This window comes from Schistocerca piceifrons, chromosome 4 (genome assembly GCF_021461385.2).
Source record: "Schistocerca piceifrons isolate TAMUIC-IGC-003096 chromosome 4, iqSchPice1.1, whole genome shotgun sequence".
In the NCBI taxonomy this organism is placed as follows: domain Eukaryota; kingdom Metazoa; phylum Arthropoda; class Insecta; order Orthoptera; family Acrididae; genus Schistocerca; species Schistocerca piceifrons.
This window is the reverse complement of record NC_060141.1, coordinates 685,301,643-685,327,507: the sequence shown is the minus strand read 5'-3', so window position 1 is coordinate 685,327,507 and position 25,865 is coordinate 685,301,643. Positions and strand designations below refer to the sequence as shown.

Sequence of the window (25,865 nt, the reverse complement as noted above, 5' to 3'; positions counted from 1 at the left end):
AGTAGTTAAAAGTGCTATCGAAATTCGTACTACGAGTCTGTTTTGTGGTCCTCAGCTTGAAGACTAGTTTGGTACAGCTGCCGGTCTGATCTATCCTGTACAAGTCTCTACATCTTCACATAGTACAGCATATCATTGGTATAAGAGTTTTCTGTTCACCAGAGTTCGTATTGACTATGTAGTAGTAATATTTTTCGCCTAATACGTATTGCGCTCGGGGCTGCCAGTGTTTTAGGCATCCTCTTACAAAGAAACGGCCGGCCGCTGTGACCGAGCAGTTCTAGGCGCTTCAGTCCAGAACTGCGCGCTGCTGCTACGGTCGCAGGTTCGAATCCTGCGTCGGGCATGGACGTGTGTGATGTCCTTCGGTTACTTAGGTTTACGTAGTTCTAAGTCTAGGGGAGTGATGACCTCAGATGTTAAGTCCCCTAGTGCTTAGAACCATTTGAACGATTTGAACAAAGAAGCGAAATACTGAGTCTCTGCATCGCTCATGATAAAAGTTATATGTGTGCAAAATTGGGCTAAGAGATTGCCATAATTAGTGTTCAAAAACGTGCATCGTGATTTCTGGATTATAATCGAAGATACGAATAAATGTCTTCGACGGTTATGGTGAGACTGAACCCCGTAACACAGCGTCGGCATAGTTATTTTTGGATTGGAATATTAACTGTTTTTCATTTCAGGATACAAAGAACTCAGTGGCATGGTTCGTATCGGCAGTTATTGCTGTGTCCATAGCAACAGCCTACTGTCGGTGACGAGTTTAATCGCATTTGTCCTACTAACTATTCGGAAATTTCATCCACGACAATCATTACCTGAGCAATCGAGCGTGCATTGCACAATGATAAGCTTAAAGAACAGAGGTATTTTTAGCAGATACTGCAGCCTACATCTACTTTAACTTGAATCTCCAAGTAAACCTGACGCAGCCGACCAACTTCTCTCTTCTTTTATACAAGTTGTTTCATATAATTCGATGCAGTACCTTATCTTTCGTTACTACAGATAACCATCTAATCTTAAGCATTCTACTGGAACACCACTTCTCAAAAGCTTCTATTGCTCTCTTTGCGTATACCTTTTCTTCGTGCAAGCTACACTTTCAATATTGTGAACCAAAGACAGTGGACTAGTGTACCAGAGGACGGTACTTTAGGTTCCTGTCTGGGCACACGATTGAAACTTCTGTGTCGTTTCCCTAAACAGCTGAGGCCGAATGCCAGGATGGCTCCTGTGGAAAGAACAATGCCGATTACCTTCCCTGTCCTTCCCCAAAACTAGTAAGCGTTCCGACCGTAATGACTTCATCGTCGACGGTACGCTGAACTAAACTTTAAGGTAAGACGGTAGGCTGAAGTTTTTCAAAAAATCAATTTTTAACTCTTTGTATGATTAGATACTATATCCTTTTCTGAAAATTTATATGTATTATTTGTTAGTGTCTACCAGTTATAGCCGCATTATTATTTTTTTAAATTTTTCTAACATCAGCCACTCTGCCATAATTTGCCACCCCTCTTCGTGAAAAGTGTTATATCTCCAGCTCTTTTACAATTGAAGAGATAGTTTTCTTACGTTTTATAGAGAAAAGTACGCTGATGTCTCGGCGAACCTCCTGAAGAGTATTGCGATAGCAGAATGTCTGCAGGCGAGCTTGTAAGCAAAAATTGTTTTCTGGGAAAAACGTATCTCGTTTGTTGTTATTGTTTGATAACAAAGACTCTTGGAAGTCTAGAAGGAGTGTCATATCCTGTGATAAAGTCGAACGATGGAAACATTACCGGACTAAAGCTTTTAGAACAATAATGTACATTACCCGGACAGAATATTGTAACAGTTCTAACAGAACTTGACAGTTTGCGTATTGCCAACTCAAATTTTTCTACCCTCCAAGTATGTAAACAGTCAAAAAGCAGGAAAAGGAGAACAGGCAAATGTACCAAGGGGTATTGAGGACCTTGATTATGGTGCAGATTGCTTCTAATCACTTCTTTGAAACAGATCTGTCAGCTTTACCTAAGATATACATGCTGTAAAACTTTATCTCTCTTTTACCGAAACCCATATATTTTGAAACATTTGTCCTCCTTTCTCAGAAACTATGACATTTTATGAAAATTTCGCGATTAATACACACCAGCTGTGGATCCTCGGTCATGTTCACTGCACGAGTAATTCCACTGTAATAAATATTTATTACTTTCGTCCCACAAATGGCAATACATAGAAATTAAATTCATGAATATATTACAATGAATATATTACAATAGCCAGGCAAAAATCTCTGTCTTGGTAAGAACAACGTACCTATCATAGTTCAGGAAATATGACATCACAAGATCAGTGAAACTTATAGTCAAATCTGTAGTTTCTGAGAAAACGGGACATGAGTTCGCTTGGTTTAATACTGTCGGAATACGGCCTGCCGCCTCACCATAATAGGTCATCCCCCTTCTACCAATTGTCAGAAACAGTTGAACACGATGGAATGGAACGTGAGAATAGTGGCTGATGTAGGAAGGGAAAGGGTTGATTTTTTAGTGCACGCCGCCGCCTGCAGACGACGCCAGCGTGCAGAGCGCCGGCCGCGGGCCCTGGGCCGGCCGGGCGCCCCTGTGTAACTGCTGAGGCTGGCGTCTCCCCCTACAGGCCGAGTTTCCGCAGAAAGGGATCCGCCGGGTCCATTGTTCGCTCCAGATGGCGCCGACTGCGGGAGATATGTGCTTCTATAAAGAAGCCGCCATCCAGCCATAATAGGAACCTCCGATGTCCACCACACCCCCCACCCCCGTTTGTTCGTCTAGGGATGGTCCACTGCTCCGCCCCCAACACTTCAGCTCTGCTTCCACAGCCCGTCACCGCACCTCAGTGACAAGTCAGGTGGAGGGCATATTTAGATACGTTGTCGCCATGGCAGCAGAAAAAATACGTAACGTGAACTTCAGTCGAGTGTTTCCTACCAACCGTTTGCTGTTAGAGCACACCAATGTTCGTCCCGCACAAGTTCTTTAAGAAATCCTACATTTGTGCTCCGTCTTAAGAAGAGAGAGTTTTTCACAAATCTCAATATTCATGACGTCACATCTACTGACCTATGAGTCACAGAATGATGTAATTTTACAAGTACATACAGCGTCATGTGTGTTAAGTGTTTGTATGACATGTTGCGAATAGAATTAGTAATAAAGAAGTAATTGAAACCTCCTGGCAGATTAAAACTGTGTGCCGGACCGAGACTCGAACTCGGGACCTTTGCCTTACGCGGGCAAGTGCTCTACCAACTGAGCTACCCAAGCACGACTCACGTCCCGTCTTCACAGCCTTACTTCTGCCAGTACCTCGTCTCCTACCCTCCAAACTTAACAGAAGCTCTCCTGCTGTGAAGACGGGGCGTGAGTCGTGCTTGGGTAGCTCAGCTGGTAGAGCACTTGCCCGTGAAAGGCAAAGATCCCGAATTCGAGTTCGGTCCGGCACACAGTTTTAATCTGCCACGAAGTTTCAGCGCACACTCCGCTGCAGAGTGAAAAGCTCATTCTGGAAAGAAGTAATTGGTTAGAGCTTCATACTTGATGCTGATCTTTTACTGTATGAACAGTGGAAATGTAGGAAATACTAAACTTTTTTCCATTCATTACTTTGTGAGTGTGTCAGCGAGACAAAGTTTCGAAGGGGTTTGAAATTACGTGTAAATTTTGTTGAAGTCATTAAGTGCTGTCCTTCAAAAATATCGGATGAATATAGTCAGCGTACCTTGTGCGCCGTGTGTTACGCTGCTTCAACATATGTACACAGTTTCTAACTTTAAAATATCATTTATAGCGTTAGACTTTCAGCATAAGATAATACTTCGTAACGAGTAGATTTCAACAATATGTGACGTTCTTAAATTCGGTCAATAATTGTATGAACCATAAGAAATAAAATTTTTCTTGGCCCTGGAAGCCATTAGCTAGACAATTTGTAGCTATGAACATGTACTGTTTTAATTGTTCAGTAATACAGATTACATAGATTATAAATTGTTCCTCACATTTCCTCAGAATCCCTCTTTCCTTTTTGTCAGTCATCTTCAGTTGCGTTTATTAGTTTCGTATAAGGCACTGTGAACCGTGTAACTCCACGGGAAGGACTGTAATGCCCAACTTTGAATTTGTAGGACAGCGCTCGTTTATTCTACCTATTCCGAATTTTCTTATATCGTGATTTTAGGTTTCTGATTCGGTATTGACATCCTCTTTCACCAGTCAATTGGACTGACCAATGTTCCAAGATTTCTTAACATATTCACTATTCAAACTTACACACGTCTTGTCATGTACGTCACACATTTTTCATTCTGATGTACATGTTCTACATATTCTGTCTTTCCACAGGGAACTTTCATGTCTTTTTTCAATTTAAAGAAATATAAAATTTTACTTCAATCACATTTTCCTTTATCGAGTACCCTTTTCGACAGTTAAACCTTTATCATCAGTTAAACGGCGTCTTCCGCATAATTTGTTTCAATGGCACGAATCGACAGTTTTTTGCATCATCATGTAAGTTGCTAACGAAGTTGGGCCTCGTCTTGCAATAGCCAGAAGATCCGTGTGGATGCCCCTTTCTGACGTAGAAACGCGCATTTGCATCTCATCCAACTTGTGATTGAGTCCCAAAGAAGTTATTTTTTCAACAAAATCTTGTGACTGTTTCCCATAGAGGTTAATGTTTTCGACAATGTCATCCAGACTGCCCAACATCATATATACATATTCTCGAATTGAATTCAACAAGGGTGGGTCTTGGGTAATCGCCACGCATCTAATTTCTAAGTCCCTTCCATTCTGACCACAGTTCAATACTTTCATGCAGTACATTTCGAAATCTGTTCTCATATATTTCCCCACAATAATATTAAAGGGAGTTGGTGGCAGTTTGTTAGCTTCCATGCTAAAGAATAGTACAAATACGCAAGAATGAGGGAAGCTGACAATATTAATGGTTAATTATTTTTAATATGTCCATTGTATGTTCAGTAAAATATCCTTCTACTGTACTGAACTTAGTTGAGTAAAATTTTATTTTAATTGCATCTAAGTTAGTTTACCAGCTTTGAAAACTAATTCAGAAGAGTCAACTTGCCCCCTTGACAGGAAGGGATGACCTTGATCACAGGCCTAGAATGTAACACAGATAAAAGGTGAATACATTTTTATTCTTAGAAAATACAGAGCAGTATGGGCCCACACTGTTTGATTATAGTTAACTGCTGAACAGGGTAGCCGCGCGGTCTGTGGCGTCTTGTCACGGTTCGCACGGCTTTCCCCGTCGGAGGTTCGAGTCCTCCCTCGGGCATGGGTGTGTGCGTTGTCCTTAGCGTAAGTTAGTTTAAGTTAGTTAGGCACCGATGACCTCTGTAGTTTGTTCTCACAGAACCTTACCACAAATTTTCAAATTATACTTAGCTATTTAGTTATTACTGAATAAAATGTAAAGAGAAGTTTATAATGCTGAAAATTAACTGAAAACAAGGATTTTGAGCATGGAGACATCATACCGGGAGACCGCGCTATACGTTCTTTGGAAGTTTTCCTTTGGTGCTCTTAACGCTCTTGTCCTGCGTTATGTTCTTCCTTGTCAACCGAAAACTGTTTCACATGTCGGCTTCCTAAAACAATTACACTGGGCCCAGTGTATTTAGACACTATTCCAGCTGAGTGGGAGTACCATTCAAGACATTTTATGCAAAACGGGTGCAGTTCAACTACGTGATTGTTCCTTTACAGCGAACAGAATAATAACCTGTTATTACTCACCCTAAGACGTACCATTTGCTCAAGATGCAGATTCATAATTTCGCTTCCACTGTGTTAATCAGGAGTTGTATTAATATTTTCTGTAGATTGGTCTTTGCCGGTTGGAGTGGCCGAGCGGCTCTAGGCGCTACAGTCTGGAACCTCGCGACCACTACGGTCGAATGTTCGAATCCTGCCTCGGGCATGGATGTGTGTGATGTCCTTAGGTTAGTTAGGTTTAAGTAGTTCTAAGTTCTAGGGGACTGATGACCACAGATGTTAAGTCCCATAGTGCTCAGAGCCATTTGAACCATTTGATTGGTCTTTAGATACTGCAGCCTAAAAAGTATCGTTTTCAGTTTCCGCATGGTTCGCAACAAACTCCATCTGTGGATAAAGTAACAACAATATCACGCTCGTCAACTAAATGGGGATCATAAGGTTAACCACCACATGGCTCCCTTATCGTGTGAAGCTGTTTTGCAATACGCACTGCTGAATAGATATTCAACAAATGACGAGATCGTCCGTCAACTTGCCCCAGTCAGCTACCATAAAAATCTATTAAATTTGCAGCAGGTGTATTACTGATAAGACATGAAGAAAAGTGAGCATGACACTATTTTGTTTGAGGTAATAGGGTACAAAAAAAATTGCACATTAGTTTACGTTCAATTTCTTAAGTTGTGACAAACGAGATGCAATGTAAATGAGAAATATGTGACGCATATTTAATTGTTTGCAGTGGCATCACTTTGTCATGTTTGGTGTCTTACCATGTTTGGGCAACCACCGCCTATGTTCAACGTCAAAGCACAGTAACCAATTACAGGCGGCAACGGAGAGTATATTAAGCTTTCCTTGATACGTGGGAAACATTGAAATCGTTGTCGCAATGTGGAAACGGAACGATTTATGTGACGGTCAGAATGGCAAGATCATTGACTTTCGGGTGAAGGGTGGAAGCATTTGCGAAATGGCTAAGTCTGAAAACTTTTCGCATGCCTTCGTGATTAAAGTAGATCGTGAGCAGCAAAATGGCGCGTTTCAAAACAGGTACCACGGCTGTTGTGGTGCACCGTGGGCAATCACAATCGATGGAAAGGACCAGGTAGGAGGAGGGTATGTTATGATGTGGGAAATGTTCTCATGGCAGTCCCTGGGTGATTTCTTCCTTCTTGAAGGCACAGTAGATGAACTGAAGTATACATCTATCCAAGGGGACCATTTTACTTCTTTTCCTCTACACGATGGCGTATGGCACATGTCATTGGTGAATGACAGCTGCGGAGATGTGTACGGGCTAACTGACGTGCAGCTGCCGAGTAACTGACCATTCAAGTGAACCATGGGGACGCAAGCCACGGTGGCCGAGCGGTTCTAGGCGCTTCAGTCCGGAACCGCGAGACTGCTACTGTCGCAGGCTAGAATCTTGCCTCGGTCATGGATGTGTGTGATGACCTTAAGGTAGTTAGGCTTAAGTAGTTCTAAGTTGTAGGGAACTGATGACCTCAGATGTCAAGTCCCACAGTGCTCAGAGCCATTTGAACCAAGGGGCTACCAACAGTGTCTCATAAACGGCCGTGCACAGAACAGTGCTGCCATTGAGTCTCCACAGCAGGTGTTTTGGTCATGCACCCATGCTAACTGCTGTTCATCGCAGAAGATGGCTTGAACTTGAACCCGAGTACCGCAACTGGACATATGTTGAGTGGTGACAGCTGGCCTTTTCAGATGACTCCGTAGGACAGACGGCCGTTGCCATGTATGGCATGAACCGTCAGGCAGCAAACACCCTGCAGCAATCAACGGAAAGGACCAGGGATAAGGAGGGTATGTTATGGTGTGGGAAATGTTCTCATGGCATTCCCTGGGTGATTTCGTCGTTCTTGAAGGCACAGTGGATCAAATGAAGTATACATCTATCCAAGGGCACCATTTCTCTTCTTACACTCTGCACGATGGCATATGCCAGCAGAGCAACACAAACTGTCAACCAGTTCGCAGTGTATGTGGTGTTGGAAGAGCACCAGGGTAAGAGTATCGTACTCTCATGGCCATCGAACTCCCCGGACTTAAACACGACCCAGAATCTGTGGGACCACCTCTGTAGAGCTGTACGCGCCATGGATACTCAACCAAAAGACCTGACGCAGTTGGCCTAGGCACATGGCTCGTTATAGCTCCACAAAGCTGTCGGTACCTTCCAGAACTTCGTTGATTCTCTTCGTGTATGTCTCGGAGTGGTCTGCACTGCAAAATATGGTTAATCAGGTGTTTGATAGGTAATCACATTTACGTGATCGGACAGCGTAAAACTGTCTCACAAAATATTTCATCCACCCTACTGTAGGATATCCATGATTCAGTCCCAGGTGTGGGCGAAGAAAGTTGAGTTGCCTATCGTAAAATGCGTGAAATATTTTGTGGGCCAGTTTTATTTGGTCCAGCCTGTTTTAACTGTGTGCTAGAGATTATTATAAATATGGAATTTGAGTAATTATTTATCCTGCGTCACTTGTCAACTTGCCCCAGCCCCCCCCCCCCCCTCTTCCACTATATCTTGTACGTATGTTACACTTCATACTCCGAAATTGCAGAAGCGTTCGCTGGCATTGTTAGTCATTAATCAAATGTTCAGGTAACATAGAATACAACTCACTGACTCGAAAGTTTGCTTTTTACTAGGCAGCGAAGGCAGCTCATGCGCGAAACAATACCGCAACAGCCCGGGTGGCTGCATGCAGTGTTTACGTGAATGCCATGGGGTGGAAAACGGTCGATCAGTGAGGGAGAGCTGCCGGAGTAAGGATCGTCAGTCATAACAGACATCGAGGTTCCGACCTGCCTTTATGTGGATATTACTAGAATTGGAAGAAAAAAACGCAAGGAAAATGGTAAGGACTAAAACCTAGAAAGGAGGAGAGGGGAGTTGGCGGAATAAAAACACAGTTGCATTAGGCAGATGGAAACTCCTCGGGCTGCGCACTTTGGACGGGACCGCGGTAGCTGGCCGGTCTCCTCCTGGCGCTATGAACACGGCTGCGGAATTTATTGCGCCGTCAAGCGTTAAATGTGATCGTAAATAAGAAATATCGCTAACATATTCTACCAGAACCCGAGGCGAAGGCACGTATGGGACGAGAATCTTTGTTTTAAAGGGGACGACTCGAACTTGACTCGCACTTTCCGTTGCCGTACGTGCTGACGGTAGATCACGTTAGCCATCGGTTTCGCAGAGTCACAGCATATTCACACTCGCAGAACAGATATCTAGCGGGGATACTGTTGTTTCATTAAACATTTTTCGTGTCTGTGGACCTGAAACAGTTTCTCTGACATTTTCTGCACCTGAACACTATAGTTCCCTTGTGGGAGAAAGCAGATATCTCGAAGTTCGACTGCGCAATCATCTTCCTGAACCGATTATTTCAACTTTTCCTGTTTCACATTTCATCTCAGATTATCACCATCGCCATCATAATTATGTTGTAGCTAACCACTGTCACTGCTGTCACTTTATAAGGTTTTTAGGTTTTTCTGTTCATTTTTAATCAGCTGATAACTTTTGTGCTTTATTTTCCTGTTGCAAGGGCTGTTCGGAAAGTAAGGTCCGAACGAGTGCAAAATGGAAACGACAGTGAAAATTCGATGAATATTTGGACACATGTGTTGGGCAGTGTCTCTAGTATGCCAGTTGATCGTATCACTTCGTTCTTTTAAGTTCTGAGCGCAAAGGTAGCACGTAAAGATGCCTAGGAAATAGTGTTTTCCGCCAAGTATGAGGGCCTGGAGAGAGATTTCGCCCGATATCATGCAGCCCACTTAACTTAAATGTCATCCATTTCTTTCCCAATGACAGTTCTCGGCCACACTCTGTAGGGGCAATGAAGATGCTCCTACCACGTTTTTGACAGAAGGTGTTTAATCATCCCTGATACAGCCCATGATTGACTCCCTATGAGTTTCATTTCTGTTTCCATGAACTACTGGCAAGGAAGACAACATTTTGGCACAGACAACGAGCTGTACACCAGTGTAGAGGATTGGCGGGAAGCAAGGGAAGTTGGTATAACACTATGATAAATATCCAAGTCAGAGCAACGACTATGTAGACAAATAGTTGGAAGATGTAGCTAATTGTTGCGAATAAAACATTTTTGATTTTCACAGTGGTTTCCATTTTGCAGTCGTTCGGACATTACTTTCTCAATTGGCTTCGTAAATCTTAGAAAAATAATCTTCCTCTGCCAATTTTATCCGTTATGTTGTATTTATACATGTTCGTTACAATTATTTCCTTCACATAAGAGGACAGCGACTGACAAAACAACAGACGTAAAATAGTTGTCTGCGTGAGAAACATTTATTTTACCAATACAAGTTTCAAGACCATCGCATTCAGTCGGGCAATTACGCAGCTACATTTCTAGTATTAATGAGGCATACAGACGCCTTTTCGCAGCAGCAGGCCAAGGGCAAACACGAATCTCGGCCTGTTTGTCACTACACCTGCGCCTGCGAAAATTCCTCCGTGCTTCTCATTAATACCAAGTGTTGTGCGTACACAGAGAGATTTAATGTTGAAATTCAGAGAGTGCGTTATAAGAACAGGAGAGCACTGTATTACTTTTTCCCACTTACGTCTCGCGAAATGAACACATGAAAAATTAAAAAATGTAGAGCTCACACATTTACCGACGGTCTTTCTTGCCTCGTGCCATTCGAGAATGCAGTAGGGTACTCGGTAAATAGTAGTGATACCAATTAAGTGACTTGAGCATGTGTATGTACATACACTGTTGGAAAAGAAAACCGCTGGGCCCTCAAGGATTGGTGGCACTACGGTGTAATACGTGCACACTGAGGGGTGTTCGTGATAGTGATTCATTTGTCACGTTCTTCGCCGATCAGATTGCGCTCAGGAGGCCCGTTAGTGCGTTCTCTTTTGTCCCTCCAGCTCTCCAGGCAGCAACTGTGACTTTCTGTAACATATACCACGAGGTGGAGTCTCTGGGATCCCTTTGTTTAAAACGAGATTTAAGGCAAAAATCGTTTTAAATTTTTAATTTATGGTATATAAAATTTATTATTACTATTATTTAAATGCTTCTAGTTTATTTTATTGCACTAAACAAAGCCTGTAGCATTTTACTACTTATCACACAAAAGTACATAATTTTGTATAGTTCTTTTACACTGTGCACATAGATAGACTGTTAGAGACTGAGTTTTACATTCTGAAAAATAATACAATCTCTGTAGCAAATAAATTTCCAAATAAAACTGAAGTCCAGGGTTTAAATTTGCGCATAAAAATTCCACCCGATTGGTACAAAAAGGAAGCCTGACAAATTGACATTCATTGCTGGGAACTACATTTTTATCACCACTCAGAACACATTTGTTTTTAACAGACATTCAAGTATTTCATTGAAGAAACAGACAGGTCCCCATCACAACTTTGCTGATGTTCTCTTCCTCTGAATGATATTCTTGTTCGATAGCAGAACTGTGATCACTGGCTAATGTAAAATCGGCGTCTTTTTCGTTGATTTCTTGATCTATATCACTAACATCTTCCTCCATTGACCGACTAACAATTTCATGAAACTCGGGGAAGTTAGAAATGACACATTCGTGCCAACACATTTTGAGCTATACGGTATCGTACCGAAGAAAACAGGTACGTAGTTCACGAGGCGCGGTCTAGGATACTCCAACACCTATCAATAACACGTGTCAACAATAAACATAGAAGGCGGTAACGCATCTGACAACGAAACATCGTAGGGTTGGCAATTTAAGGAGGGTAGGGGGGAGATAGACGCATTCTGCCTTGGAGAGCGAGTTCGAAAATTTTCGCGCGGTCTGAGAAACCACACCCCGTCAGTAAAGGGCTAAGTTAGATTAAGTAGTGTGTAAGCCTAGGGACCGATGACCTCAACCGTTCGGTGCCATGGGAACTTACCACAAATCTCCCAAAAAAAAAAAAAAATTAGAGTTGAACAATGTTTGTAACTTTCACTGTAGTATAACTATGTGTCACAGGGGAGAATCTACTCTTGTTGAACAGCTTCAGGTATTTGAAAGAAGTTTCGTTCTGGGTACGTGGAACGGTGGAGGAACATATCGTCGGATTGCTGCACATGTTGGATACAATGTACAAGCGGTGTTTCGCTACTTTCGTACGTGGTCTGTTGAACATTACCACAACAGTAAACCAAGCTCTGAACGTCAGTGTATTACAAACGCAGGTCGAGATCGACGCGTTGTGCAAGCAGCGGTGGCCGATAGAGGGTCATCCAAGAACGAAATCGGGGCACATGTAGCACCTGCTGCGTGATTAGGGACTAATGGAAACAGTCTGCTTGCAGCAAGATTAGGATCACGTGTGACTCCTGCCAGGCTAACACCGACAACTCGACACCGCCAACAATGGCTATACTCGTGTCGTAGAGTGGAACGGCGCTCCAATTGTCTTCAGTGATCGGTGTAGGTTTTGTTTGTATGTGGATCATGGACGCAACAGTTTATGGTGGACAACTCGTGAGCTGTCTATTACAGAGTGCATTCGCCCACAACACACAGGTGCCATGCCAGACTTCATGGTGCTGGGAGACATACAGTTGCAACTCGTGGGAACGTTCGGTATTTCTGCAGAGTTAAGTTGCACAGGCTGTTATCCCGGTCCTAATCGCATTTCTTCGGCGGGAAGTTGTGCTTTTTCAGCAGGACAATGCTCGTCCACATACAGCTGCTACAGCTTGGTGGCGCACAACAGCTGCCTTGACCATCGCCGTATCTCTCGCAGACTGGACGTAATGAAATGGGAACTTACATGTTCTCAGGGGCCTGCAAGAATCACTGTCGAATTGCAACAAAGGTGCAAGATGCCGCCAGACGGGAGGGAAGGGCTCCACTGTGCATGACGTGACTGTTTGGGCACCGTTTACAGCGACATGCGTGCTTCACTTGATCTGAGCCTGTTTTTATATATTCCTATAACAAGGCACTATCTGTCACCCACTTTTCAATAAAATGACTTTTCTCTCGAAGGTGAGGAATTTCTTTCTGACAGTGTGTGTATAGTGTGTTCTGAAAGCTACGACCTACCAAATTCTTACAATATAATTCAGGGTGTTAGGGGTATAAATGCAAATATTTATATTGACGATTGATGACTGTATTTTGAATAGAGTTACATCCACATTTACTTCTGAACCGTGAATTTATTTTCAAAACTTTTTCAAAACTTTTAAAAAATGGGAATTTCATTCCTAAAAGCCTTTTGTTAAAACAGATTATAATTATAAGCAGAAAACACCCTCTAAATATCAAGTTACAATTTATTCACAGGCAGAAAGAAACAAATTTTTGAGTGTATGAAATTTCGGGCTGAAAACCTTGCCGCTCCCCTTTGACACGGCCGTAGTCACGACCGCTCACAACAACCTCTGAAAGACTACACAGGTGCAAATCTGCAACACACCAGATTATCTTAAAGTAAAAGCTTTAACAATTCACACAAGCACACAAACTATGCACCCCGTAGGAGGGATGGAAATGGTACAAAACACTAAAATGAAAGATTAACTTGCCACCGAAGGTGCAGCTTGATTTTAACTTCTAAGAAGTCTCGCGGTGGAAGGGTGGCAACTTTATATACTAAAATGACCATTTTAATAAAAGCCCATGAAATGCAGTCTTACATAAAATTATACAAGGTTGGTCAAACATGCTCCACAGTACACATATACCGCCTCTCAAGATGACAGGCAAGATAAAAACATATTTCAGGAATTAGGCCGTTACACTTCAAGCAATAAATTCGTTAACACATGGATGTGTGAATCCGAGAAAAATGACAGAGGCAGCTATTAACGTACGGCAGATTGATAGGGAGATTACCGACAACCCGAACCGCACATTGCTCTAACCCGCCCCTACTCCAAAAGGGAAAAACGGACCACCCGATTCATAAATAACCACCTTCCCTCTGGTGGGCAAACGGAGAAGAATGGTGGGACGACCCCAAAACAAAGCGGCTGGTGACCTCACCAAGATAACGAGTAGAATTTAACAAGTAAATGAAACAACATATCACCAATCACTTAACTTCTAATAAACTGCGATTTCTAGCGAAGACCTGGCGCTACACCCCCAAAACGCTCCCCCGAACCGTCAGCTGCCAGCCGCTTCAACGGACGCAGGAAGGCGCGCCGATCCCTCGTCTCAAGGTGTCGCAGCTCGAACCGGCCAGACCGAAATCGTGGGTTGACTCCTGTTGCTCTCGTGTCGGCCGCGAAGTCACTACCCCTCGCTATAAGGCGCGGCCCACTGGACTGACGTGGCGACCTCACATGCGCCGACGATCAAGGCGGACAAGTCATCTTGTGTCTCAGTGCGCGACCGACCAACCGATCGAGCCAATCGCCAATGACCGTTGCCTGAGCAACTGCAGCAGACTGGCGGCCTAACACGCAGACTCAGATGCAGGAACTAAGCCCCCGACCGGGTGACCGACCACTCGTTCAGTTCTCTCACTGCCCCACAAATTCGGACGAGAGATAGACTAGCAGGCTGGGGACGAGAGACCGACCTCAGACTGACCAACTGGCGAGCTCATAGCGCCCCTTAAATGCACGTGAACCGACAACCTTTTCCCTTTCCCACCAGAGGGAGACACCAAAGCTGCGATTGCCACAGAGGCGCCACCGCCAGAAACGGCGGCGACTGTATCACACTACGCGCTGCGGCGCGCTCTTCAAAACAGCAGTTTTTACCACGGCTCAACTTCATTATCAGGCTATTAATTATAGAGATTACAGACAATATATTTTTCGGTTGGTTCGTACTTCCAAGTACCCATGACACAAGGAAGCAATGGATGTTTATTTTCCCCTGGGCAGCAGGTCGGGTATTGAAGTGCGGACACATGGATGCAAGGTCGCAGGTTCGAATCCTGCCTCGGGCATGGATGTGTGTGATGTCCTTAGGTTAGTTAGGTTTAAGTAGTTCTAAGTTCTAGGGGACTGATGACCTCAGTAGTTAAGTCCCATAGTGCTCAGAGCCACATGGATGCAAAACGTGACTGTATATACTGAGAGGCGTTGTTCACTTCATGGTGCAGTCATGGTCGCGAAGAAAACATCAGGTGGTAAATTACATGATGTGTTTGTGGGAAGATAGTTAGCTGCAGAGAAGACACAACTCACTGAAGCGGAACATATGAAGATACCAATAACCACAATAACTGTACCTGTACTCCAGACGCCCTGTATGCAAAGGAAGATACCATATTACAAATTTGTTTACGCAATGAGATCTCAAGGACGATGTTGGATACCAAGTCACGTATTTCGTTATGAAGGAGCTACCGCCTAAAACACTTTCATAGATCTCCAAGACGTTGCCGGATTTCCGATTGCGCTTCTAATCCGACGTCATCTCCGGACTGGGAAGAGAGAAAAGAAAAAGAATAGTACCAGTCTCTCCGGGCTCTAAAGCCTGCTCTGCGAATCCGATTACTGGACTCTCGCGTCTGAAATTCAGACACGGCTGGCGGCGGCGGCAGTGGCGCGGCCCAGGCGGGTGGGGAAATGGAGCCAGGACGCAATAAGACGAGGGACGAGAAAGAAACGCTCCGCTGCCAGATTTGTCCTTTAATTTTCTTTGATAGTAGGCGAGAGATGAGGGTGGGGGAGGCGGAGGGGGGGGGGGGGGGGAAGACGGCGTAGTTCCTCGGAGAGCCGCTAGGAGACGCGACAAATCGGTGCAGTCCGTCCCGTAGGAGCACGCCGGCAAGCCTAGCTAGGACAAAGGGCTCACCTAAAGAGCCCTGCTGGGAAATAATAAAAACAAATGAAGTTTATCATAATGCTGCCCCCCGTTTCTTCTTCCCTCCTCCCCTCCCCTGCCCTCCCTCACCTTTCCGACCACTACGCCAGCACCACTCCCCTCGGCTGGGCAAGGAGCACCGCACCGTTTGTCGAAACAGAAAAAGTAATTTGGAATTCCGTGGAGTTCCGTTCTGTTTCGGATGCCTATACGTCCTTTTTTTCTCTCTTTTCTCTTACCCTATCCCACTCCTCCGCTCTTTTTTGCAAGGAAACTGCTTTTTTCTGTCCCCTAGCCCCCGCTGCCTCCGCCACCCCTGCCGCCCCTTGCACTCCTCCGCCCCCGCCGCCCCCCACCGTCCTGGCCTCCCTCCTCCTACCCATCCACCCACATCTCGCCCTCTGCCATCGTCTCTTCTTTTGTTTCGACGTACGCACACACGAGCGTGTGTCTCGGCGAGAGCAAAGGGCCGAATCGATACAGAAGGCTGGCTGGCCCCCGTCTCGTGGCGGCTGCGACTCATTTGAGATTCGCGGCAGGCGGTTCCACCGGCCGCGGTCGCATCTGCGTGACTCGGCCCCCGGTATGCTGGCAGCTCCGCGGGAGGGGGGGGGGGGGGGGGGGGGCGGCACACCGCAACTAGTGGTGCAGATCACTGGGCTGGGTCAAAACGACCCTTTATTTTTTTAAAGTGGTAGCCATGTTTCACTGAGTGTTCGGAACATCATTTCCTTTGCTCTTAGTCATGTGCAATGTGCTCTCATAATATAGAAGGAAAACTGTGATTTTCGCAGGTTTCATCTTTAACGCCCAGGGCTGTCAAATTGACCGTTTTAAGATAATACTATGATTTTGGTTATTGCTGACCTTATGTTTATTTCGTGACAGCTATTTTACTTTGTGATGCAGTAATTATCTTGTATTAATCACGTATGAGTGGACAACAATTTCTCTTTTTCTTTCTTTATTTCTCGGGCCTTCGTCCCGCTCCAACGCGGGGTCGGCTTTGTTATGACGGATTTTGCAGTGTTAATTGCAGAGGTTGGGCGGATGCCCTTCCTGCCGCCACCCCGAACCCCCCGGGATGTAAGTCATGAAATAGTGCGAACGTTTTCAAATTGTGAGTCATGTAACTGAGGCGGAACTTGTGAACCAGCCTGGTATTCACCTAGCGGGATGTGGAAACCGCCTAAAAACCACATCCAGGCTGGCCAGCATACCGGCCCTCGTCGTTAATCCGCCGGGCGGACTCGATCCGGGACCGGCGCGCCTACCTGAGCTCAGGAAGCAGCCCATTAGCAGTCCCGCGGTTCCGGACTGCGCGCCTAGAACCACTTTTTTTCCGCATAGAACCGATTTTTTTAAAAATTTTTTTATTAGGTTTGGAAAACTTTCTGAATAATTGGTGAAATAACAAAAGAAAATGAAAAAAAGTGCCAGAGGAGGAAACGAACCCGAGACCTCTGCCATAACACTCCGAGACCTAAACATCTTTTTTCTTCTTCTTTTTTTTTTAATTTTTTTTGTTTCAAAGCCAAACTCAAATTTTTTTTTCCTTTAAGAACAAATTGTGAGGAATAATAAGGAAAAGTTTTTTTTCTTTTTTTTTCGAAAGAAAACAAAGACTCCGATTATACTGGTTTCTCCTTCCAGTAAACAAAAATGAGTCTCCTTCGTCTTGTTGGCGAAGAAGCAATCCTTTGGAACAAAAAAAAGTTTCTCAAAGTCAAAATCAAATTTCCTTTTCCTTTAAGAACAAACTATGAGGAAGAAATAAGGAAAAGCTTTTTAAGTCGTCATGCGACTTGTAGTTAAAGTACAGTTCTTACAGGAGCTCCTGAAGTGTATCCGCCTACAGCAGGCCAGCTCGTCCAAACGTGTCTTCTCATGGCGTAGGCGTGAGTTCTGGGTAGCAGATCTATTCAGTTCGGTTCGTTTTATACAGTTTTCAGCTTCTCAGGGCTTGGACGTTCCAGCTACTAGGTGGGTCATCGAAAGTGCTCCGTGAGAAATTAGAAAAATATTGTTTATAGCGTGGGTTGCGTATCAGGACGCAGTGTCGTTCGTTGAGATAAGTCCAATATCCTAGCGTAGACTTGTCGCCTGAAGTAAAAAGATAGCGGATTGTGTAGCCACCGATCCAATTCACAGAGTTAGTTTTGGTGGAAGGGTAGAAAGTCTTATCGGGGTACAAAAGCATGTGGACGTCGATCTGAGCCGGTGTCTGGCGAGTAAGAAACGCCAAAATTCCCCGCGCAAGTGTCCAGACGTCTAGCGCTGTGCCACAGTGGAACCGGTGGACATCCGTGTCATCCACGCCACAGTGGGTGCAGAGGGATGAATCGGCGAGATGGATGCGGTGCAGACGATCTCGGTTAACTTGTTTGCCATTCACGGTGATGTACCACGCTGATTGAACGTCTGATTCGAGAAAACGCGCATGGATTGCCTTCCATATGTGTCGCCACACGTACTGTGGATACTTACGTTCGATGGGGTTGGACGGGCGGCACTGTTGTAACAATTCGGAGACTGTTTTCGTGAGGTACAAACGTGTAAGTGGTAAGGACCGGTAGATATAACTGAACTCCAGGAAAAATCGTTGGATGTAATAAAAGGGGGTTGGAATGGTCGATATCAGTACTGGGGCGGACAAGGAGGCCGGTGCAAAGTTGTGAAGCAGGAGGCTAGTAAGGCTCTGCGGGCAACGATGCCAAAGTTTTAGTTGGGAGCTGACGTATAGTGCCTTGACACGAGTCGGCACGTGGATGAGTCCCACCCCGCCACGATCTCGTGGCAGTGCAAGGGATTCATACTGCACCTTGTATAACATCCCCGAGCTGACGAAGGAGCCGAAAGCCATCAACAGTCGTCGCGCCAGGAGATTTGGGACTGGTAGTACTTGAGCCACGTGTGGTATACGGGAAGCATGATACATGTTCACGTATTGCGCGCGTTGGATAACGTCGAGAGCTCGTAGCCGGTGATCTGCGAGATTTGCTCTGATTGTCTGTAGCAAGCGTCTACCATTGATAGCCGCTGAGCGGCGCAGGTCTGCTGTGAAATCAAGTCCGAGACACCGTATGGTGGCGGCGACACTAAGGGGGGCAGCGCATCTCTCCGGCAAGCCCTCACCAATGAGCAGAACCTTGGATTTTGACATGAAGAGGCAGCTCCCCGACGCTTCGCCGTAAGTCGCCACCCATGTCAGTGCTGCTCGTACTTCATCTTCACCGCGCAGATATAGTACTATGTCGTCTGCGTAGGCTGTACAACAAAAACGGTGGCCTAGCACAGCCATGCCTTCCAAACGTTGGCGCATGCCCTGGAGCAGGGGTTCCAAGGCGAAAGCATACAAAATCGTGGAAAGAGGGCATCCTTGCCGTACAGATCGTGCGATGGCCAGGGACGGTGTAAGACGACCATTGTACATGATTTTAGAGGTTGCACTACTCAACAGGCGCATAACCACTGTTACAATACCGCCAGGAAAACCCATATGCTGAAGAACTGTCCGTAAATAGAAGTGGTCAACACGGTCGAAAGCCTGGCTAAAGTCCAGTGAAGCCAAGGCGCCAGGGAGACGCTGATGATGCGCTAATGCTATCATGTCTCTGTAACGGCAAAGGGCCGTACGGATGTTGTTGTCGCCTCCTAGGGAAGTCTGGTCGCAGGATATGACGTAACGTGCGACCTTCTTGAGTCTCGATGCCAGTAGCCGTGTGAATATTTTCATGTCGCTATTGAGCAGAGTAATTGGTCGATAGTCCTGGACCCTCGATAACCCGCGCGGTTTATGTACGGGGATAATAATTCCTTCTAGAAAGGCACTCGGGACTACTGTCCTCGGTGACATCAGCTCTTGTGCGATTGCCGTCCACGTGGAAGCCAACAAATACTGAAAACTTTTATAAAATTCGATGGGTATACCGTCAGGTCCAGGAGACCTGTTATCGGAACCCGCCTTGATAGCATCTACCACTTCATCTGTGGTTACGTCGTCTTGGAGGTCATGCACTGCATCCTCCGGAAGAGTGTTCGTAGTGAGCTGAGCGACTTCTGTGATCAGTGCTGCAGAATGCGGTACGGCTGCGTATAGCCCGGCAAAATGAGCATGGAGAGCACGACCGATGCTTTGTTGGGTGTCGTGCCGGCGCCCTTCCACATCAGTGAGGACTTGGATCAGAGCTCGTCGTCGTCGTTGTCTTTCCTGAAGGAGGTGGTACATCGACGGACGTTCTTGAGGGATTCGATTAGAAGCTCGAGAACGGACTACAATGCCTTCCAAGTTACGCCGCATGATCAAGGAGATCTGCGCCTTCGTGCGATGGACCATCGACTGCCGCGCTGGCGAGAAAGGCATCGTCGCACAGTCATGTAGTATGGTGTAGTAGAAGTGCAGGGTATTAGTTTGCCACGCCTTTAATTCCTTCCCAAAACTATCAGAGTCTTCCTGAGGGTCGGCTTTGCACAGGAGAGCCACCATGATAAGGTGGAGTCATAGGCTTCTCGACGATGGTGGCAGCGTGCCCACGCTTCTTCGACCATACGGCGAGAGTCTGAGGAGGTCAGGTGAGCGACATTGAGTTTCCACAGACCACGACTATGCCACACTTGCTGTCGGGCGAGAGTGACGTCACAGAGGTATGCATCATGGTCTGAAAAGGCCGCATGACGTGTGCCATCAGCAAGGAAGCGGGTAACGTAGATGCGATCTATGCGGCTTGACGAGTGAGAGGTGTAGAATGTATAGCCCGGTTGAATTCCGTGGAGCTTCTTCCATGTGTCAACAAGTCGGAGACGGTCGATGACCACTGAGAGAGATGCACAAGGGGAATGTCGCGGGAGTTGGTCCGCGGGCTCTTGTGTCGAGTTAAAATCCCCACCGAGTACCAAATCGTCCTGCGGACCGGTGAAGAGGGGTGTGACGCTTTCGGCAAAAAAAGTTTGTCGGTCATGACGGCGGCCAGTGCCGGACGGAGCGTAGATATTAATAATACGCACGCCGAACAGTGTGAGGGCCATACCTCGCGCAGTGGGGAGGTAGATGACGTCCTCTGCAGGGAGTCCGTCGCGTAGCAGGATGGCGACGCCGCTACCGGTATCGGATGCGGGGGAAACATAGGCGTTGTATCCGGTGGGAACTAGGAAGTCAGCCACAAACACCTCTTGTAAGAGTGCTATATCCACATCCGCAGAGTAAATAGTGTCTCTGAACATGGCCAGTTTATGGGGGGCACGAATGGTGGCAAGATTCATCGTGGCGATACGATATTGCTGTGTGCGGTCATCCTCAGTATTTGCAGAACGTGCGGCAGAAGTAGCCGGCAGGTGGAGACCCGCCGGTGGTCCCGCAGTGGTGATAATTACTGGCGGGGCGCCAGCCCCAGTGTCGCCGAGGTGGACTCCTGTACAGACACGCTGGCAGTTTGTTCCGCTTCTTCTTCAACGTCATCGGCCCAGGAAGCTGACGACGTGGACATGTGACGGTCACGGACTTCCGGAACGGGTGTTGTGGATTCCGCAACATGAGTGGCAGGGGGACCGCCGTCATCATTCGTTGACAACGGCGAGGACACGTCCCTGGCTGGGAGAGTAGGCGTCACAGGAGGGGCTCCTGTTGCTGCCACATCGCGTGACTGGACGCAATGTGGGAGATCACCGTCAGACATCAGGTCGACATCTCGTGGGGCCGTCTGAGAAAGGGCGTCATCGGAAGGCGTTCGTCGTCGTTTCCTGTGTTTGCGAGGCGACCGCTGTTTTCTGATGTGGCCTTCTGAATCAGAATGTGGTCGCCCGTCGTCTGACGCCGAACCCGTCTGGACAAAGGCAGACGTCGGCACGACACCGAGGTCGACGTCCATGGTTCCAACAGGAACATCGGTTCCGGTCTGCAAACCGGACGGCCCTGAAGCGAGAACTGGAGGTGACGCCGTGCTTGTGTCCTCGGCGCGTTGTGCTGCGGCGGGTGGCGTTGACGATGCTGCTGGCGCAATCGAGATTGGTACGACGGGGTCCTGTGCAACCTTGGCGTAGGTGATGGGTAAGGACGTGACCGTCGAAGCCTGGGTCTCTTCACGTAACGGCGTCTGTATTAAACGGCGGTGTAAGCATTCGGAACGTACATGTCCCTCCTGGCCACATCCTGCGCACGTTCGTGGCTGTCCATCATACATGACGATGGCCCTAACACCGCCAATCAGCAGGTACGATGGGACATGTTTCGTCAGCTCAATTTTTATTTGCCTGACGCCATTTAATACGGGGTAGGTCGAAAATGTTTGCCACTTCTCCGCGACGTGACCCAAGACGGTGCCATATGGTTGGAAAGCGGCAATGACCACATCCTGAGGCACCTCGAACGGGAGTTCAAACACCCGCAATGTCCGGAGACCGAATCCAGCATGGGCGACTGTCACAGCACCCATATGTCCATCAGAGTGTTTAAATTTTAGTCCGGTGGCATGACGGTGAATTATGTCATTGCAAATTTCCTCCGTCGACATCTTGCTGTAGACAACACTTCCAGTGATGGAAAAATGTATGCCGATTACGTCCTGGGGGTTCAAACGTAGATCCTCACGTATGAACTGTTCGACTTCGAAAGCTCTGGGTCGTGGATGTTCGGCCTGAAACGTTACTTTGATCGTTGCACGGCGGTACGAGTGCGCCATGGTGTACGTTAGTACTGGACTCGATAGACACAAACACCGCGACGCGGAAGTAAACACCGCCAAGAGCGGAGCGTCACACGGCGCGCGGAGCAGCTCCGCACGCTCGCACGGCTGCGAGCCGACCGTACTCTGGCGGGTCTATGAATGGACAACAACTGACTCAATGAAATTTCCCTTTGTCATTTCCCTGAAAATATTAGTGTATTTCATACACTTCCTTATTGAAACTTTTTATCTTTATGATGTGATAATTAACCTTTATTCATTATATTGTGGTGTAAACTAAAACAGTGGTCACTTTATTACATAATTATGTTTGTCGTTCCCTTGCAATAATCAGTGTTGCAAAGATGATTGTGAGGTGAAAGTTGAAGTGCATCGGAAACATTATGAGATACTTTCAGAGTTACAAAGAGATCTGGAGGATGATTCAGATGGCGGCGAACTTTTTTATGACAACTCAGAAGAAGAGTACTAAGAAATGATAGCTGCTCAATGACCGCAGAAAAATTAAAAGTATTTTTCTACAAGTATTTGTGCTCGTTTGTGAGTGGTTGAGGAAGCACAGACCGCCACAGCTTACGGTCAAAATCTTGAGGCCTACCATTTGTGTGGAAACCATGAGTAGAAATAGATTATGTGAAATTATGAGATTTCTTCGGTTTGACAAGAATTCTACACGATCTGTACCTTTGGAAACAGATAAGGTAGCATGGATTTCTGCTGTTTGCAGAAAATTCATAGAAGACTGTACCATTAATTACAAAACTGTATGTTACATAATGATAGGCTAGGATTGATTAGAAACTCTTCTCCAATGAGACTGGGCGACCGTTCATAAAACTCATAGCTTCGAAACTGGACACGTGCGGACAAAAGAACTAGTTAGCTCCAAAAATGGTTCAAATGGCTCTATGGCGCTAAACATCTGAGGTCGTCATTCCTCTATACTTAGAACTACTTCAACCTAACTAACCTAAGGACATCCATCACACACATCCATGCCCGAGGCAGCACTCGAACCTGCGACCGTAGCATCAGCGCGGTTCCGGATTGAAGAGCCTAGAACCGCTCGGCCACAGCAGCCGGCACTAGTTAGTTTTAGGTGTTGATAGCAAGTACAGTCTCAATGGTTTCGCTTATCTCCTTAAGGTTATTGCACGATCACAAAATGAAACAGTTTCAGACTATGCAGTGATACATCTTATGGAGCCATTTCTATCCAAAATCAGGCAACATCACTTTAGATAATTACTCACTTCCCTCAAACTTGCCAAGAAACTGAAACTCCATCGTGAGAACACTTAAACAGAGCAAGAAGAGATATATTACATTTTCTGAAGTCTTTGAAGGTCCCTCTGTATTTGACCAAAATTTCAGAACATGATGTTATTCCCTTGACGGTCTATGAAGGAAGTAATAAATGTGCAAGCGATGAGTTCCACTCAACCAAATGTTGTGGTGTCACCGCCAGACACCACACTTGCTAGGTGGTAGCTTTAAATCGGCCGCGGTCCGTTAGTACATGTCGGACCCGCGTGTCGCCACTTTCAGTGATAGCAGACCGAGCGCCACCACACGGCAGGTCTAGAGAGAAGTACTAGCACTCGCCCCAGTTGTACGGACGACGTAGCTAGCGATGCACACTGACGAAGCCTCGCTCATTTGCAGAGCAGATAATTAGAATAGCCTTCAGCTAAGTCAATGGCTACGACCTACCAAGGCGCCATAGCAATTAATACTTATCGTATGAAGCATGTCTCATCAAGAGCGATGTACCACAAGGATGGATTAAAGTTAAGTATTCCAGAAGCTACGTACTTTTCTTTATAGAATTCATTACGTATCCTGTTTCAGACCTCACGCCCATCTGAGTGAGCTTAGCGCGTGCCTTTCGGCTACTTCCGGGGCGTGGCTGTCTTGCTACGCCACAACAAATGTTATTCTAGATAAAAACGAGAAAACATTCCCCAAACTGTAAGTTATGACTACAATGGAAATTTGGTGTTGACACATTAAGCAAAATGGGCAGGCACTATCCAGTCAAAAACATTGTGTTCTGCCTTACGGCAGGTCTTGTCATGGTGTAAGCCTCGTGAGACAGGTCCACCGCATGAGCGTCTAGCGAAGTGATTCCAGTGGTGGTTTACCGTTGCCTTCCACTTCTCATGATGAAATGATAATGAGGACAACACAACGCCCAGTCCCTGAGCGGAGAAAAATCTCCGATCCAGCCGGGAATCGAACCCAGGCCCCTTGGCATGACAGACGCTGACTACTCAGCTATCGTGGCGGACCTATCCAGTTAAGGCCTTCTCAAGATGATGGCCAGTACACCCCTTCGACAATACCCTTGACCTAGCAGGAACGAATAATGTATACGCAGAATTTGGGTTCTTAGTGGGAAGAAGATGAAAAAAAAGTAGTTTGGGTTGGATTAGGTTGTTCGGGGGAGAAGACCAGACAGCGAGGTCATCGGTCTAATCGGATTAGGGAAGGTCGGGGAAGGAAGTCAGCCGTGCCCATTCCAAAGGAACCATGCCGGCATTTGCCTGGAGCGGTTTAGGGAAATCACGGAAAACCTTAATCAGACCCGTCGGACGCGGTATTGAACCGTCGTCCTCCCGAATTCGAGTACAGCGTGCTAGGCACTGCGCCATCTCGCTCGGTCGAAGATAGTTTATTCGTCAACTTGCAGAGGAACTGCGTTCTGAGTAAATGGAGAGTCAGTCTCTTAGTAGGACCACAGATTATTATGAAAGGAATGGAAATGGATATGAAGTAGAAATAGCACAGTAATGTCGTAAATATGAAGTTCTTAAATTCTCTAATTGTAATAGAACTACTTGCAAGTCCACTATTTATAACAAGATGGACTGTGGAAAATACACAAAGAAAACTAAATACAGATGTGTCACAGGTGTATCGGTATGGACCAGTTAAAATAATTAAGTTTTTCTTCGATCTGGTGTCCCGCCAGTTGATGCATCCAAAAAGTATACGATTTCAGTCTGCCAGTTTAGCATAGGCATGAAGTGGTGCTTGCGATTTGTTTATGAGATGTGTGCTGTGTACTGAGTTTCAGTGGTCGAACTTAAGCCACACTACGGAAACGGGAATTTCAGTATACACGAGACCATAATACCAGAGTCTGGTTGTAAGTTCTGCCGTCGTCTCCAGAGCCGCCGCGAGGTGGTTGAACAGCAGGTTTGTGACCACAGGAACTGTGTTTTAATTCTTTTTTATTGTAACATTTCGTCGTTTGTCCTCAATCCTATGCTAAACGTGAGGAAACCTTGTAGTTGTCATTGTATAATTTTTCACTTCTGGTTTGTAAGCGTCTCAACCTTGGCTATTGAGTCTTTAGAAAATAGATGGGAATGAAGGTACCATCACATCAGGAGTTTAAAAAGGTGGCAGAAATTGTTCTGGTAAAATTAGAAAAATTTCTTGTTAATATATGCTCCAGCATACGATTGTTAGTTGAGATATGGGTTATTCTATTTTATAGTAGTCATCTGTTTGCTGACTTTTGTGGCCTGGCAAGACGGCCAATCCACTAGGA

The 25,865-nt window shown here is 46.0% G+C and overlaps 1 non-coding gene across 1 annotated transcript; it reads right to left on the bottom strand.

The window, feature by feature from the left end:
• Positions 1 to 3,231: 3,231 nt before the first annotated feature.
• Trnat-cgu lies at positions 3,232 to 3,306 on the bottom strand. Its single transcript has one exon. It is a non-coding gene; the product is annotated as a tRNA-Thr (tRNA).
• Positions 3,307 to 25,865: the final 22,559 nt, after the last annotated feature.